Source organism: Rhinolophus sinicus, chromosome 4 (genome assembly GCF_057876585.1).
Source record: "Rhinolophus sinicus isolate RSI-liver-muscle chromosome 4, RSI-T2T, whole genome shotgun sequence".
Lineage (NCBI taxonomy): Eukaryota > Metazoa > Chordata > Mammalia > Chiroptera > Rhinolophidae > Rhinolophus > Rhinolophus sinicus.
The window spans coordinates 62,620,031-62,639,371 of NC_142504.1; the positions used below are offsets into that span (position 1 = coordinate 62,620,031).

Consider the following 19,341-nt stretch of genomic DNA (forward strand, 5'->3'; position numbering starts at 1 on the left):
GAATTCATTCCATTCAGCTGGAATTTTATTCACTTCTTATTCAAATTCGGAAATTAGCCTATTTGGACCATTCTTGTACAGTTAATCTGTTTTTGAGATGTTTGTAACATTTCCTCTTTTTTTTCCCCTTAAGGCATCCTGTTTTCATTGTCATTTCCTAAAATTCGTGAAGTTTTTGTTTTGTGGATGCAAGAATTTCTCATATATTTCTGAGGATTTTAATATTTTTAAGTTATTTTCTGTTCCTTGAATTACGTATTTCCTTGAGAGTCAACTTTTCATTATATCTCAGGCTTTTTTGGTTATATAGAAGGCTTTCAGAAAAGAATGATTTCTAGCCGCCCATTTACATTAAAAAATGAGGCATGAGAAAGACAGGCCGGCAAGTTTGCATGCGCGAGCCAAGCTGGTCGCTTTGCTCTGGGGCAGGTGAGCCGGTGGATGGAAGTCAGCCATCCTGCCGGGGGGGCCGTGACTGCCACAAAGGTAGTTGCGCTAAATATGTACCTGCAGGCCGACGTTGAGAATCACCAAAGCCACCACGTAGAAGTAGGGGAAGTTCATTCGTAGCCGCCAGGCCAGGTCGAAGAAAGTGAGCAGCATGCGCGTGAGCCCCTTGCAGAAGGAGCAGTAGGAGCTGCGGGCTGCGGCCCAGCGCAACAGCCACACCACCAGGCGACGGGCCAGTCGTCGCCGCCATCAGTCTGATGTAGCCTCCCGTAGAGTGCCCAGAGGACAGGGTCTCCAGCCGACTCTGCAGACCCACCGACCCACGGACAGAAACGGACTCTCGGGAACCTCTGTGGAAGGTTGGCTGACTGGCCTTCCTTTCCTTGCAGAGCTCTAACCAACTTACTATGTCTTGATAATTAAAAAATTCTTCTATGCTTTGTAAATGTTACATGAGTCTCAGTTATTCTTGCTCATGCAGTGAAGAATCAAAGGTCAATAAGCTGATTAATATGCTAGCAGGGGGCAGCCAGTTGGCTCAGTTGGTTAGAGCGCAGTGCTCATAACACCCAGGTCACCTATTCAATTCCCACATGGGTCAGTGAGCTGTGCCCTCCACAACTAGACTGAAAAAAAAAAAAACAACAACCAGACTTGACTTGGAGCTGATGGGTCCTGGAAAAACACAGTTCCCCAATAAAAAATGTTTAAAAAATGAAAACAAAAATGCAAGCAGGGTTTATTAGTGATACATTCTCAGGGAAAAGAACAGGCCTAGCCAAAGTGGTAGAGAGAGAAAGAGAGAAAGAGAAGCCTAGACCCCCAGTATTAGTGATGTGTTCTCAGGGAACAGAACCGGCTTAGCTAAGGTGGGGGAGGAATAGAGGGAGGGAGAGAGAGAGAGAGAAACAGAAAGGGGGAGAGAGAATGAGGACCAGAGAGAGAGAGAGAGAGAGAGAGAGAGAGAGAGAGAGAGAGAGAGAGACCTTGTCCTAAGGACTTATACTTTGCTGGGTGAGATGAGGGAGTTACATATTGATTTGGCGGGAAAAGTGGTGCATGCTCTTTCATGGGAGGGACTGATCTCCTAAGATGGGTGGAGATCTATTGACTCAGATCCTTATCTTACTCCAGACCATCTCATTTTCTGTTGTAAAAACAGATATGTGGCTGGAGGCAGTTAATCAAAGCTAGTTATGAGCTTTTTTCTGTAGGCACCCTCTTCCATCCCTCCTCCTCCTCCATTTTCTAACTTCTACCTAACAAGTCAGATATTTCCCCTGTCTTTTGAATCTGGGAAATTCTCACTTTCAGAAATGGGCTCACCTCCTACTACACAGAAAATTTAGATAATCAGAAGAAATGCTTCAGCTCACCACCATGAAATCTGCAAATATTGCTGCATTCCTACACATTGGTGACTCTTCTGTTTGAATTGAAAAGACAGCTCTATCCTTGGATAAGTCCAATTTCTCAAATATATCCTCTTTTCTCGAGAACATTTTATTTTTGATTATAAACTGAATCTTCTTTACCAATAAACTTCCCATCTGCTCATTCTATCCCCCTTATACTCTTAGTTTCTTCATTCTGAATCAATTCATCTCCAGTTTCTGCTCAATGTATTTCTTCCCCTTAAAATAAAATGTGAATTCCCTTTAAAATAAAATGTGAAATCCCTTCTTTTGTTACTACCTATGTAGTCTCTCCTCTGTTTTCTTGAATAGAACCTACAGAAGATTCATCTAATTTCTCACTATACCTTTATTTATTTGTTTGTTTCTTTCTTTATTTCCTGTATCCCCCACTGGACTAATTACAGCAAAGTCAACTGAAGACTCAAGGCAAATTTCCCTTGACTATCACTTATGAATTATAAATCCACAGAAATTCCATGTACACAGTCACCTAACCTGCTACCAAAGGCCTGTAGTGAAATTAAACAATCACCTTCAGATCAAAATTCCTTGACTCGATAAAAGAGTTTGACACTTCCTGGAGAAAATTTGTGTCCAGTAATTACAAGAGTTGAAATAGAAAAACTAAGTTTGTGTTCTTATTGAAGGTAGAGTCACCACACTCCTGTGCTAAGAGCTTCATTCTCTCTCTAGAATCAGGCATAAAACTGTTTGTGGACTCCCTTTTTAAAGAGTTGTTAACCTTATCAGTTTTATAATCCCAAGGACAGACACATTTTAACTTGGATGCCAATCAAAATAAAACTAATCAGGGAATGCCTTATCACAAGCTTTTCCTTCTCTTATGTCAACCATTCAGATACATTTAAGGACAAGGAGATTCCTTTAATCCTACTAATGTTCTAAAAGCCTCGAAAGCAACCTTGATGCCTTTTGTCAAAGTCTTCACTGCTTTGTGGATTCAAATCAGTTCTGGAAAGTACTGTAGAGAACTGGCAGAAAGAGTATCAGTGTTAATTTAAATGAATTTAATCTACCAACAGCCTCTCATACTATGGGCTTTAGTGCAGTAAGTGTGGTGTTTATGCTAATATCAAATATGCAAGGGATATATTTGGAGGGTTCTAAAGTGTTCATGTTTTAAAATCAAAATAAAGATTACTTAATTTATAATCAATTAAATGAAATTCCCAAGAATGCAGGGGAGAAAATGATACAATTGGCGAAATTGGGATGAGCTAGGACAGAGATGATTGTTCAGTTTTATTATGGTATTAGGAGTAAACAATGGGTATGAATCCAGGAATATTTGTAGATTTCATGGCAGTGAACTGAAGAATTTCTTCAAATTATTGATTCATCTGTATAATAGAAAGTGATTCCTTTTATGGAAAATGAAGGGAAAACTGGTAGTGTTTAAATATTGAAAGATGTGGTGAAAGTCTAAAATATTTATGAGGTGTAAAATAATGGTTTAATTATCCAGATGTAGTACAAAGGCCAGATATGTTTAAAAGCCATTGGGCAATTTGTGACTGACCAGGTTTAAGATCATAGTTAGATTCAACCATGGAAGAAGCAGGTATTTGGAGTCACCCAGAACTGGAATCTCGATTAGCGGATGTGATAAAAGGTCAGAGGGACATTAACATTTTCCGTTTTCATACACATATATTGATATTACTTAATTCAGTTAAACTTGGCATAAAAATGAAGATAGGTTGGCACAAATATTCAGGGAGTGAGGTCAATACATAAAGGTTCTGTAGCATTTAGGGTAAGGGAGGAAATGGAACATTAACTTTGAACATCAAGGCTTAATTACTTTTTAAAACTTATGATATTCATTTCCTTATAAGTAAATCTGGTATATTAATATATTCCTTAAGAGAAACAAAAGGCCAAAGACTTCTTAGTTTCTACTCTGGGAAAGGAGAGTTTTCACTGTGTCTCTTAGACCATTCTGCATTTGCATGTGGGTTCGTTGGTCCCTCCCAAAGTGAAGGTTTGGGGATTCGTGACTGACAGGTTTGGAAACTATAGATAGGACTCAAGTCTCATGGCTTCTTTTTCTTTTCTCAGATTTGCCTGCTTGTATACAGACAAGTGAGGATACAGAGGAAAATAGGTGGCAGCTGAATTCTTGACAATGCATCCACAAGTAACTAGGGAATTCTCCTGAATTACCAACCCTATTTCCAGTGGATGGGAAGGATTCTCCACTTGTGTATTTAAGAGGCATCCAAGATTTTGAGCTCCAGTCCTGTCATACTACATCTCTGAAAGGATCATGGGGTTCAGGGATTGACGTGGAAATCATCTCCTTCCCAACATTTATGCTAAAGTGTTCCAGACTCTAAGAAAGCTGTGTTTGCAAAGAGGGAATATGAGAGGCTGTTTTTCTTTCACTTTGTCCTTGGCCTTGATGGGGAAGTAATTTACTTATTAACCAAGTCTGAGACTACAGTGAACGGGTTTATGTGATGAGCACAGGTGGGAGAGATGAGTAAGAGCAGATGCTCAAGGTCTAGTTGGAGGCAGGTGTGTCAGCAGGTGAGTTAAATTAGTCAGGTGTGGTGAGGGCTGGGCTGGGTAAAGGGGCAGAGAGAGTATAAGAATCACTTCTATGATGATGTCATAAAAATGGTGGCGTGAGGTGAGCCTCTTGAAATCTTCCCTGGAATTTACAACAAATTAAACAACTGTAACTCCACAAAGGACTCGCTGTGCAGCATATAGGGAAGACTAAGAGGCACACTACTGAAATCATCTAAAGCTGGGCAAATTGCATGAGCAGGGGAGAAGGGAAGGGAGAAGTGCGGAGGTGGGGTTGCAGGGGCGCAGGGCGCAGACCTAGCTCGGTGCTCCGAGCTTGCTGCATTCTGGAACTACTGCAGCTGCAGGAAAGGGAAGAACTCGGACTGCTAGGACTCCGCTTATGACCCACAGGGCTGAGGGGACAACATATAACATGGCTGAACCCAACGCTCACGGCAGAGACCTCGGCGCAAAGACTGAGGGACAAGGGGTGAAAACGGCAATTTAAATGCTCACTGCCAAACAGAGAATGGAAGGCTTAGGCACTGGGCCTAACAGCTGTCTCCCCACCCAACCAGTGCTAAAAGCAGAATGGTAGATTAAAAGATCAAAAGAAGAGAATTGTCAGATTAAAAGAAGATAATAATGGCAGTTCTGAGAACTATGGTCTGCAAATGTGGACATGCAGCCCAACAGGTTCCAGGAAAAGGGGAGGCAGCTGTGGAAGCAGGACTGGCTGTGGTGGTGGACACTGCCATTACTCTGGGCCACCTCTCACAACCCACCCTGCCCCTGTCCCCACCTATCTGGGTGGATCCCTGCAGGAGTAAACAGAGCTACTAAAACACATGGGCTCTGAATCTGGTGCATGAAGAGCTTTGGAACGTCAGAAGCTCTCCACATCCCCCCATGAAGGAGGCACCCTATGACCCAGGTGAATTGTTTACAAGGGAGAAGCCCACCTTCCAGGGAATCCCCCCATTGTGTGAGAAGCCAGAATAGTGCAGAGAAAATATAAAACTACAGTGTGAGAGAGAATAAAAGGCTGCAGTCAGAGAAAAAATAAAACATTCTACCAACAACTACTGGAAAACAAAAGAAAGACCTCTTTCTATCAATGTGTTGCAGAACGCACACCTGTAGATGGCTAGGAAGAAAATAATGAATCATTAAGTGCCATGAATAACCAAGGTAACAAAACAACTCAGAAAGAAAATGAAAATCTCCAACAATGAACTTAAAGACATGGAAATATGTGACTTAAATGACAGAGAATTCAAGATTGCAGTTCTTAGAAAACTCACGAGATGCAAGAAAACACAGAAAGGCAGTTTAATGAACTCAGAAACACAATCGAAGAACAAAATGAACATTTTACCAAAGAGATTGAACATTTTACCAAAGAGATTGAAATTTTAAAAGAGAACCAAATAAAATTTCTGGAGATTAAGAACTCAATAGAAAAAATGAAGAATGAAATAACCAGCTTAGGTAGTAGAGTTGACCAGATGGAGGAAAGAATCACTGACATCGAAGATAGAAATCTGGAAATGACATGGATGGAAGAAGAACGAGAGTTGAGACTTACAAGAAATGAAAGAACTCTACAAGAACTTTCTGACTCCATCAGAAAGAGCAATATAAGAATAACAGACATACGAAAAGGAGAAGACAGAGAGAGGGGAACAGACAGTCCCTTCAAACAAACAGTCAATGGGAATTTCCCAAACTTGTGGAAAGAACTGGATCCTCAAATCTAGGAAGCAAATAGAACACCTAACTACCTCAACCCCAACAGGCCTTCTCCAAGGCACATTGTATTGAAACTGTCAAAATTAATGACAAAGAAAGAATCCTCAAGGCAGCCAGGGGAATAAAAGACAGTAACCTATAAAGGAAAGCCCATTAGATTATCATCAGATTTTTCAGCAGAAACTCTACAAGCCAGGAATGAATGAAATCAAATATTCAAACTACGGAAACAGAGGAATTATGAGCCAACAATAATATATCCAGCAAAGATATCCTTTAGATATGAAGGAGGAATAAAGACCTTTCCAGACATACAGAAGCTGAGGGAATTTTCTAACACATGACCTACTCAACAAGAACAACAACAACAAAAACTGAAGGAGGCTATTGGACAAGCATAAATAGGGATAATTTGTGACAACCAAAACATAAAAGGGGGGAGAATAAAGGCCTGAACTGGAATATGGGAATGGAGAAAGTAAGCATGCTGAAGAAAGTGGAATACTCTAAATATCAAACTTTCTTTTACATAAACTTAAAGGTAACCACTCAAAAAAAATTCAGAACTGAAATATATAACGTAATAAAAGAAGAAACAGAGGGAAAAATCACAGCATACCACCACACAGAAATAACAGACAACAACAAAAAGGCAAAGAAACAGAGAAGACACATTATTACCAGAAAACCAAAGATAGAATGATAGGAAATCCTCACATATCAATAATCACCTAAACGTAAATGGACTGAACTCACCAATAAAAAGGCACAGAGTAGCAAATTGGATCAAAAAACTAAACCCAACCATATGCTGTCTCCAAGAGACACATCTCAGCTACAAGGACAAACATAGTGAAAGGGTGGAAATTGACACTCTAAGCAAATGGTATAGAGAAAATCAGTTGTAGACATACTGACATCAGATGAAATGGACTTCAGGATAAAAAGGTAACAAGAGAAAAAAAGATGCACATTTCATAACGATAAAGGGGACAATACAACAAGAAGACATAACAATCATCAATATTCATTCCTCCAATCAGGGAGCACCGAAATATACCAAGCAATTACTAACAGAACAAAAATGAGAAATTGACCAAAAACCAATTATACTAGGGGACCTAAATACATCATTGACAGCTATGGATAGATCATCCAAACAGAAAATAAATAACGAAATAGCAGCCTTAAATGACACATTAGATGAAATGGACATAATTGACATTTATAGAGGACTTCATCCTAGAACATCAGACTATACATTCTTTTCTAGTGTACATGGAACGTTCCCAAGATAGACCATATATTGGGACAAAAAATTAGCCTCAGCAAATTTAAGAAGATTGAAATCATACCTAACATATTCTCTGATCACAAGGCTTTGAAAGTGGATATCAACTATAAAAAGAAAGCAGGAAAACCCACAAATATGTGGAGACTAAACAACATACTTTTAAAGAACAACAGGGTCAAAGAAGAAATAAGAGAGATCAAAAGATACATAGAAACAAATGACAAGGAAAATACCTCCTACCAAAATTTTTGGGATGCAGAGAAAGCAGTTTTAAGAGGGAAATTTATATCATTACAGGCTTATCTCAAGAAACAAGAAAAATCCCAGATAAATAACCTCACCTTAAAGAACAAGAAAAAGCAGAACAAATGAAACCCAAGGTCAGCCGAAGTAAGGAAATAACAAAAAACAGCAGAGCAGAACTAAATGAAATGGAGAACAAAAAGACAATAGAAAAAAATGTGACAAAGAGCTGGTTTTTTGAAAAGGTTAATAAAATTGAGAAACACTTGGCTAGACTCACTAAGATAAAAAGAGAGAAGACACTAATAAACAAAATCAGAAATGAAAGATGTGGAAGTTATCACGGACACCACAGAAATACAAAGGATCATCCAAGAATACTATGAAGGATAGTATGCCACCAAATTCAATAATCTAGAAGAAATTGACAAATTCTTAGAAACATATAGCCTTCCTAGGCTGAATCACGAAGAATTGGAAAATCTAAACAGACCGATCACCGGTAAGGAAATTTAATCCCACATGTGAAACCTTCCTCAAAGCAAAAGTCCAGGACCAATAGTGAATTCTACCAAAACTTCAAAAAGGATCTAATACCTATCCTAGTCAAAGTCTTCCAAAAAATTGAAGAAGAGACAATACTCCCTAACTCATTTTATGAGGCCATCATTACCCTGATACCAAAACCTGGTAAGGACAACACAAAAAAGAAAACTACAGACCAATATCTCTGATGAATACAGATGCCAAAATCCTAAACAAAATTCTAGTAAATCGAATACAGCAATGCATTAAAAAGATTATTAATCATGATCAAGTGGGGTTCATTGCAGGGACACAAAGATGGTTCTACATACACAAATCCATCAATGTGATACATTACATAAACAAAATAAAGGACAAAAAGCATGTCATTATATTATTTGATGCAGAAAAAGCATTTCACAAAAAACAATATCCATTTATCATTGAAACGCTTAATAAAATAGGTATAGAAGGAAAACACCTTAAAATACTAAAGGCCATATGTCATACAGGGTGGCAGGCGGGGTCTCTAGTCCCTCTCCCCACATAAGAACACAGGATACAGCGAGGCCACAAAGGAACACCTACGGAGCCATAGATAGGGGAGTCATACCACTATATTCTCGCTGGCGGCTGGGTTGGAGACTCAGGAAGCAGGAGCCACACTATCCACAACCTGCTGTCCACTTCTCTGCAATCCACAACCCGCACTCCGCTGTGCTAACTGCAATCTGCGCTTGCCAGCTACCGTCTTCTTGCTAGCCCCCATTTTCTGTTAGCATAACCACAGCAGTTATATTAGTGGCCAATGGCTCACTGGTTACAGCAGACGGCCAACTAGCCACAGCTGATGGCCATCCAATCACAGTTGTTGGCCATTTACTACCTGAGCCAGCACCTTACCACGTGAGGCCGAGAGCCTGGAAACTACACTCCTGGCTCTGTCCCCACTCTCCACCCCTACAGGGTCTCGCCTCATAATCTACGCGACAAGCATCTTCCGCGAGGGGCCCTGTGCGAGAAGCCTGGAGGTGAATGCAATATCCTCAACACAGCGAGTCTCTCTGGACACAGCCAGGGTTTCTCAGGGCACCACCAGTCCTTCTGGACACAGCCAGACTTCCTGGGCTTCTTAAGGTGAGTCTCCCCAGGCACAGCCAGGGCTCTCAGGGCACTGCCACTCTCTCTGGGCCTCTCAGGGTACCGTGCTGGAACAACAGTGACTTACAGTCAAGGTGCTTACATATTCTCGATGGCGGCCATTCAAGACACAGGAAACAAACATCCACTGGTTCCATTACATGGTGGTACGTTCCCAAGCAAACACTCAAGTGGTCCATCAAATCAGGGATGGACGACAGTTCCCCATAGTCCAGAGTTATTCGCGAGGGCTGTGAGCCTCACAATCTCTGCCCCCTCCACAGGGAAAGGGCTCCAAGTCCTCCCCAACCTGGGGGTGAGGGTCTCAGCAAGCACTTCCCAGCCCACAGTGCTGCAACCACCTTTGCTTTCTCTGGCCTATGCTGGTTGGGGAACCGTCCACGTCCTCCCATCCCTCCACGCGGGTCCAGGTCTCCAGTGGCTGCTCCTCCTGGTCTTTCTGAGACTGAGTGTTCATAGGCACAAACTGCTCCATTGCCCTTTGGAGAGCTTTGGCCAGCACCGTACCCTGCTCTCTGCGCCATTTGTCACGCCGTGTGTCACGTGGGATCTCGAGCCCCGCTCCCCACATAGGAATGCAGGACATGGTGAGGCCGAAAAGGAACACCCACGGAGCCATAGATAGAGGAGTCATACCACTACATTCTCGCTGGTGGCTGGGTTGGAGACTCAGGAAGCAGGAGCCACTCTATTCGCAACCTGCCATCCACTTCTCTGCAATCCACAACCCATACTCTGTGCTAACTGCAATCATTGCTTGCTAGCCACCATCTTCTTGCTAGCCCCCATTTTCTGTTAGCGCAGCCACAGCAGTTGTCTTAGTGGCCAATGGTTCACTGGTTACAGCTGACAGCCAACTAGCCACAGCTGATGGTCATCCAATCACAGTTGATGGCCATTTACTACCTGAGCCAGCACCTTTCTATGTGAGCCCGAAACTGCACTCCTGGTAGTGTCCCACACCATATATGACAAACCCTCAGATAATATCATAATTAATGGTGAAAAACTGAAGCCCTTTGCTCTACGTTCAGGAACACCACAGGGCTGTGCCATATCACCTCTGCTTTTCAACATAATGTTGGAAGTCCTAGACAGAGCAATCATGCAAGAAAAAGAAATAAAAGGCATCCCAATTGGGAATGAAGAAGCTAAATTGTCACTCTTTGCAGATGACATGATACTATATATAGAAAACCCTAAAGACGCCATCAAAAAGCTGTTAGAAACAATCAACGAATACAGTAAAGTTGCTGGCTACAAAATCAACATACAAAAGTCCATTGCATTCCTATATGCTAACAATGACATCTCAGAAAAAGAAATTTAAAAAAAAAATTCCTTTTGCAATTGCAACAAAAAGAATAAAATACCTAGGAATAAACTTAACAAAGGATGTGAAAGACCTATATGCTGAAAACTATAAGACATTTTTAAAAGAAATTGAAGAAGACACAAAGAAATGGAAAGACATTCCATGCTCATGGATTGGAAGAATCAACATAGTTAAAATGGCCATATTACCCAAAGAAATATACAGATTCCATGCAATCTCCATCAAAATCCCAATGGCATTTTAAAAGAAATAGAACAAAAAATTGTCAGATTTGTTTGGAACCACGAAAGATCCCAAATAGTCAAAGCAATCTTAAGAAAAAAGAACAATACTGGAGGTATCACATTCCCTGAGTTTAGCTTGTACTACAGGGCTACAATAATCAAACCAGCATGGTATTGGCAGAAAAACAGACACACAGACCAATGGAATGGAATAGAGAACTCAGAAAAAAACCCACATAAATATGGACAGATAATTTTTGACAAAGATGCCAAAAACATACAATGGAGAAAAGGCAGCCTCTTCAATAAATGGTGCTGGGAGAATTGGATAGCCACGTGCAAAAGAATGAAACTGGACTGCTATCTGTCACCATGTACCAAAGTTAATTCAAGACTTAAGCATAAGACCTGAAACAACAAACTGCATAGAAGAAAACATAGGTACTAAACTTATGGACCTTGGGTTCAAAGAGCATTTAATGAATTTGACTCCCAAGGCAAGGGGAGTAAAAGCTAAAACCCATGAATGGGATTATATGGAACTTAAAAGCTTCTGCACAGCAAAAGAAATCATTGACAAAATAAAGAGGTAACCAACTGAATGGGAGAAGATTTTTGCAATCAGTACCTCCGATAAGGGGCTTTATCCAAAATATACGAGGAACTCGTGCAACTCAAGAGCCAATGAAAGAAACAACCCAATTGAAAAATGGGCAGAGGAACTGACGAGACATTTCTCCAAAGAAGACATACAAATGGCAAATAGACATATGAAAAAATGCTCAACATCACTAATCATCAGAGAAATGCAAATGAAACCACCATGAGATATCAGCTCACCCAAGTTAGAATGGCTGTCATCAACAAGACAAATAATAACAAGTGTTGGAGAGGCTGTGGAGAAAAAGGAACCCTCATACACTGTTGGTGGGAATGCAGACTGGTGCAGCCGCTATGGAAGGCAGTGTGGAGGTTCCTCAAAAAATTACAAATAGAATTACCATATGACCCAGCAATCCCTCTCCTGGGTATCTACCCAAAGAATCTGAAAACATTTATACATAAAGACACGTGTGCTCCAATATTCATTGCAGCTTTGTTTACGGTGGCCAATACACGGAAACAACCAAAATGTCCTTCGATAGATGAATGGATAAAGAAGTTGTGGTATATATACACAATGGAATACTATTCGGCGGTAAGAAAAGATGAAATAGGACCATTTGTGACAACATGGATGGATCTTGAGATTATAATGCTAAGCGAAATAAGTCAGAAAAAGCAGAGAACCATATGATTTCACTGATATGTGGTATATAAACCAAAAACAACAAAAGAACAAGACAAATGAGAAACAAAAAGTCATAGATACAGACAATAGTTTAGTGGTTACCAGAGGGTAAGGGGGGTGAGGGGTTGGAGATGAGAGTAAGGGGGATCAAATATATGGTGATGGAAGGAGAACTGGCTCTGGGTGGTGAACACATAATGGGATTTATAGATGATGTAATACAGAATTGTACACCTGAAATCTGTGTGACTTTACTAAGAATTGTCACCCCAATACACTTTAAAAAAGAAACAAACCAAAAAAAAAAAAAAGAGGAGAAATCCAAAATGATTACACATGAATACATCAGGATTTCTGGTTTCTTTGAAATGACTCTTCTGTCTCCAATAGCATTAGTGTTTTTATGTCTGTTTGTTTATAAACTGATGGAACTCCTATTACTTATTTCACTATTTCTGCTCCTCTGTGAGTTGCAATCAAGGCCCAGACAGAGAGGCACAGTTTTATTTTTGTCAACAGGTTGATTCATGTTTTTTGTCTTAAAACACTCTTGGCTCACAGTTTTCTCTATTTATTAAATTAATCATGCCTTGAGCACCTACTGTGCGCAGCAAAATGAAATTGGTGCAGTGGCATTCTTATAAAAGAGGGAGAAAGCATGCGGCATGATAAAAGTTTGATCTTTGGAGCAACAGGGCTTAGATCAATTTCAAGTTCTGCCACTTAGCAATGTGGTTTTGGACAAGTTATTCAACTTTTAAATAAAGGGGCTTATCTACCTCTCCAAGTTTCTGTAAAGACAAAATAATACCTTATGGGAAGGCCTAGAACGGGGTCTGTACTACTGTGGATATGGCAAAAAATTATCTCTGTAGCATCCTAATGGAGATATCCCTCTGCTTTAGAAGGTATGCAAACACGCAAATGACTAATTATACACAAAGTATAATGTAAATTCCATAGTTAAGTACTATATTTACTGGAGAAACATAGAGGAAGGGATGTATATTTAATTTGAAGGTGTAGAAAATTTTCATAGAGAAAAAAATAACATCTTAGACAAATAACCTACAGAAACAGAGAAATAAATAACTAATACAATGAAGAAACGTCACATGAGTTTTCCATTTCTTCCTTGAATTCCTGTGAACCAACACAACATATGAGGTGGTAAAAGATTAATGGAATAGGACTCAGAAGGTTTGGGTTCCTATTTCCCCTCTTCTACTTGATGATGGTGTACCTTGTATAAATTCCCTATAAAGAAGCAAATTAAATTATTCATTGATTGAAAAATTTATAAAATGCCTACTATGAGTGCACCCCACTATTTTACATAAAGTATTTTCAGGATACGAAAATAAATAACGCTGATTCTCAGAAGAGTACATCTAGTTGAGTAGATAAGACATTTAACTGAATGGAACAGAGGAAAAGACACAAAACGATAAAGACCATAAGAAAAGTTACAGATAAAGGTATAGTGATTTCATTGTAATTAACTATTTTCATTAAATATCATCTCTGTTCAAATTATAAGTAAAGCTATTAGAAACTCTTTATAATTTTGATTTTGTACTATCTGAAAGCATTGTTTGCTCAATACTTGTCAATATTAATGTGTGTTTAGATCACTAGGTGGCATCTTTTCTCTTTCAGAATCAGACATTTGAAAGCCAATTTTTATTTGCAAAACAAAAAATTTATCTTTGAAAATAATGGTAATGAAACAGATTCATTTTTAGAAAAATGTTTCTTTTTAATTTTAACTAAAGCACCAGAGCTTGTGCAACCAAGTATATTGCCATTTTAAGAAATTAGCTTGAAACAATATATTTTGTAACCCTTCAGAAGCTGCAATTATTTCAGAGAAGTGTGGAATATTTTAAAATTTCCTTCAGAGGTAGTTTGAGAATCATACAAAAATATGTTTCATTATATATTCATAGCTCATATATTCTTTGCTATTATCTCAGTTTTACATTAAGTTTTTCAAATGTTAAAAATTTAACTGGTACTTTATATTACAAAATGTAGATTTCCAATGACACAGTCACATAGATTTCCTCAATGAATCATTTTCATTTAAAGGGAAACAGAAAAGAAAAACCACATATCAAATTAGAGGAGAAGGGATGACAGCATGAAGTAGTGGAGAAAGCATGGAATTTAGGCACAAACGAATCCCACGACAAACCTTAGTGTGACTTTGGGCAATTTCTGAACTAACATGCGCCTCATTTCCCTCATTCCACTCCTTTGCTTCCAAAGCCGTGGTCAGACTCAACCATAATTCTCTGGTTGCTTCATTTGTATATATCACACCTGCTCAGCAAAATTATAACCTCTTGATTGCAGAATCTGTTGCCTGAATTATTTTTGTTTTAAATAGTACTCTGTATAAGTATTATTGCTTCACATTTCATATTTGTTGATAAGAATTAGGTGATTTGTTTTTTACTTTTTTTCTTAGGCATGCTTCATGTCAATTTCTGCAGCTATTTATCTATCTACCTGCCTATCATCTATCTATCCTACATATGTCTGTCTATCTATCTATCTGTCTGTCTGTCTGTCTGTCTGTCTATCTATCATCTATCTATTACCTATTCATTGAAGTTACATGTCACTTGCATTGACACAGAACAGGTCTGTGGAAGTCCTAGGGTATAAAATAAGCCATCTGAATTATTTATGTGGACTCTTTGCCAATTGATTAGAAAAAGTAGAAGCACCTCAAACCCACTCTTCAAGTGAATCAGGTAAAATGTCATGTTTATATATTTAACCAACATTCTAGATGATTTCTGGAAAGCTACATGAAATTTCCTCTATTATTATAATTTTCTTCTATTGTTAACCATACATCTGTTAAAGATATTGAATTTATGATTAACAACGTTACCACAAAGAAAACTGCAGGCCCATTGGCTTCACAGGGAGAATCTATAAAACACTTAAGGAAGAAATAACACCAACCTTAACAGAAGCTTTCATGATATAAAAAGGAACTTTTCCAACACTTTTTATGATGCCACCCTGTATCAAAATCTGTCAGAAACATTACAAACAACAACAAAAAATTTTATACCAGTATCTCCCAACACAATTTAGCAAATCATCTATCATCTATCTATCTATCTATCTATCTATCTATCTATCTATCTATCTATCTATCTATCATCATCTAGCTACCTCTATCTTCAACCACACATTTTACATGAATTATTTAATCAAGTCCAACATTCTATATGGTGAGTACTATTATTAACCTCCATTTTATACATGAGGAAACTAAAGGCCAGTGAGCTTAAGTGGTCAAAATTCACATTACTAGCATATTTTAGAGGCGGCATTTGAACCCAGAGCAATCTAAATACAGATTATGGGCGGAGGCACTGTCACCTATGACTCCACTACCTAGTCCGCTAGAGATAACTTTAAACCATCTGATACAATAATTTTCAAATAATGTTCTGAGGCGAACCAGGGATATTAAAGGTGTGACTCAGGTTTAGCAAGAAGCAGATTTGGAGTCGGATGGAGATGGAGCCCTACCCTTATTATTAACTCCTCCTGACCAACTTCAACTAGAATGCTCCATTTTTATCCATTTTGTAAACTGTTTTCTACCAATGATTTTGTTTTCAAAAGTCTTTTCCTCACCTGGAAAAGGTTTAAAACCATCAGTCTAGCCTAGCAGGATACTCTGAACACCAGCATCATTTTACATATAAGAAAATGCAGTCCAGAGGATTCTGGGAAGATGGTAGAGTAGGAAGCACCAGAAATCTGTCTCCCCACCTAGACAACAATGGCTTTGGCAGCATTGTCTGATGAAACTATCTGGAATCCATTGAAAGTTTGAAACGTCCAGAAGATTTGGAGGGTAAATTGCGGTTAATTTTGTTAATTTTGGATGTTAACACAGTAGCAGCTACACCCTCCTCCTCTCCAGCCCGCCAACTCTATAACAGGCATGGGTGCACGCATTCCTAGAATAGCTTGCACACAGCTTTTGGGAACCAGGGTAGGCAAAGAGGACCCTGATTTCCAAATATAAGGAATCTGTGCTCTGATTGCCTATTGCTACTTCTGATAACACAGGTGCAAAGGGGTGGACAGCCATTGTTGTTGCACTGATGCAAACCTCCCCTCCTCCAGCTGAATTGACTTCCAGGACATTTAAAGGGCTGGGGCCCTTTTTTCACACCCCTTTCTCTTTTTTCTATTTTGGGAGCCAGACACTAAAGACTAGGATATTTAAAAACAATTGTATAAAAACTACAGTTAGAAACAACAGGGAAAATTAGGAAGTGACCCTTAATGCCCAAATAAAGACACAGAAAAACCCCCAGAATACTTTAAGTTTACACCTCAGGCAGATTCTTGGCACAAAGACAGCCTACAAAAACAAACAAACAAACAAACAAAAAACCCCTCAAAACAAGCAAACAGACAAAAACAATAAACAAAACCCAGCAAACCCTGAGGAAGGGGGAAGAATCTGATTTATAGAATTACCACATAATTAAATTCGTGTCCAGTTTTCAACCAAAATAAAATGACAAGGCATACAAAGAAACAGGAAAGTACTGTCAATTCAAAGGAAAAAAAAAAAAATCAACAGAGATGGGGGGAGGAGCTAAGATGGTGGAATAGACGGGCGCTGTGCTAACTGGCTCCCAGAATCACACCAAAATTACAAATGATTTATACAACATTCAACCTCAGAATTCATCTGAACACTAGCCAAACAAAACCTCTAAACTAAGGATTTAAAGAAGAGGCCATGACTTTGAGAGTGGTAGGAGGGGTGGATATGTGAGGCAGGCTGACTCCAGGCCCACGGAGAAAGGGTGAACCCCACAAGGGGCACCGCAGTGGCAGAGGCTTCCCCTGTTGTGGGAGGGACGCTTAAGCCCCATGCCGGGCTCCCCATCCCAGAGACCCTTTGCTGAGAAGGAGAGTTCCACGCTAGCTGGCAGTAGAAATCAGTGAGGACTCTCTTTGTTCGATTTGGTGGGGCGGAGGGCAACTAGAGACCCAATCACCCTCCTGTGGAGCCAGCACACGGACTGGCTGGCTGGCGAGCACTCGCCCGGTCCCTGGTGGAGGGAATGACTCGGCGGGTGGGAGACCAGGAACCTGAGGGGAAGGACTGAACTGTGCTGACTGGGACAGGCAGAGACTGAGAGTTTTCTGGAGAGTATTGGGCCAGGAGCTGTGCGGAGGCGTGATCTGGCCAAGACATTGGTGGCACTGGATGCCGGTGCAGGAGCACATGCTGCTCCGACTTGGTGGGGGCCACTGACCACATCCCGTGGTGTCTTGGGGACCTGCCCTGCCCACCTAGAGCTATGTTGCCAGGAGCACCCTGGGCCCCTGGTACCCGGCCCCCACCTCCACAGGCCATAGAGGGTTTTTGCAGCAGTGAACAGTCCGCAGCAACCTGTGGGGATTTTTGATGGTGAGTATGGCCCCAGAGCCCACGCCAGCCAGCCAATTGCACGTAGCTCACTGCAAGCCTGAGAGGGAGGCCAGCACACAACGTGCTTGGCCCTTCTCCTCAACACAGCTGGTGCTGAGGCACCCAGAGACTCTCTATTGCTGAATAAGCAGCCTACAGATTAAAGTGGGCAGAGAGCCTTTTTTTTCTTTTTCTTTGGTTATTATTATTATTATTATTTTTTTAAGATTTTATTGGGGAAGGGGAACAGGACTTCATTGGGGAACAGTGTGTACTTCCAGGACTTTTTTCCAAGTCAAGTTGTCCTTTCAATCTTAACTGTGGAGGGTGCCGTTCAGCTTCAAGATGTTGTCATTTCAGTCTTAGTTGTGGAGGGCGCAGCTCAGCCCCAGGTCCAGTTACCATTTTCTAATTGCAGGGGGCACAGCCCACCATCCCTTGTGGGACTCGAGGAGTTGAACTGGCAACCCTGTGGTTGAGAGCCCTGTGGCCCATGTGGGAATCGAACATTCGGAGTTAGGAGCATGGAGCTCTAACCACCTGAGCCACTGGGCCGGCCCTTTTTTGGTTATTTGTAAAAATTATTATTATTACCATTTTTTCCTGTTTCTTTTTATCCTTTTTTTCCTTTTCTATTTATTTTTGTTCCTTTTACTTCTTTTTCTTTTGTCTGCTTTCTGTTTGTTGCCGTTTCCAGGGTTTGTTTGTCTTGTTACTGCTTTGGTTAATGTTTTTCTGTCTTGTTCTGCTGTTTTTGTCTCTTTTATTTATTTTTGTTTCTCACCGTGTTTTTGTGGGGGTGTATTTGTTTTTTTGGTGTTGTTGGTTTGCTCTGCTTTGTTTTTGTTTTGCAAAGTAGACACGGGCCCAGCACTGGTCCAGGAGCTCAGACTATACTGAATTTGTAGAAACCACTTACCACAACTTTACTCACCTGTAACACCACCTTGCCCACCACCAAACAAGATGAATCCAAATAGGCCCTCACCAAGACACATAGTTAAAATGGCAAAGGTTAAAGACAAAGAGAGAATCCTAAAAGCAGCAAGAGAAAGACAATGGGTTTCATACAAGGGAGTTCCTAGAAGACTATCAGCTGACTTTTCTACAGAAACTCTGCAGGCCAGAAGGCAGTGGCAGGAAATATTCAAAGTGATAAAAAAACAAAGGCCTACAACCAAGATTGCTCTGTTTAGCAAGACGATCACTTAAAATTGAAGGAGAGATAAAGAGCTTCTCAGAAAAGAATAAGCTAAAGGAATTTATCACCACCAAAACAGCATTGCAGGAAATGTTAAAAGGGCTTTTCTAAACAGAAGAAAGGGGGGAAAAAACTAACAAAGGAAGACCAGAAATACGAATCACAAAATGGCAATACATCTGTACCTGTCAATAATCACTTTAAATGTGAATGGGCTAAATGTGAATGGGCAAAATTTTAAATGTGCCAATCAAAAGACATAGAGTGGCTGAGTGGATAAGAAAACAGGACTCATGCTTATGCTGTTTACAAGAGACTCATCTCAGATTAAAAGACACACACAGACTGAAAGCAAAGGGATGGAATAAGATATTTCATGCAGATGGAAATGAGAGAAAAGCTGGGATAGCAATGCTTATTTCAGATAAAATAGACTTT

General features: G+C 40.1%; 1 pseudogene; it reads right to left on the reverse strand.

Moving 5' to 3' along the window:
• Positions 1-495: 495 nt before the first annotated feature.
• LOC148758392 (uncharacterized) lies at positions 496-17,648 on the reverse strand (annotated as a pseudogene).
• Positions 17,649-19,341: the final 1,693 nt, after the last annotated feature.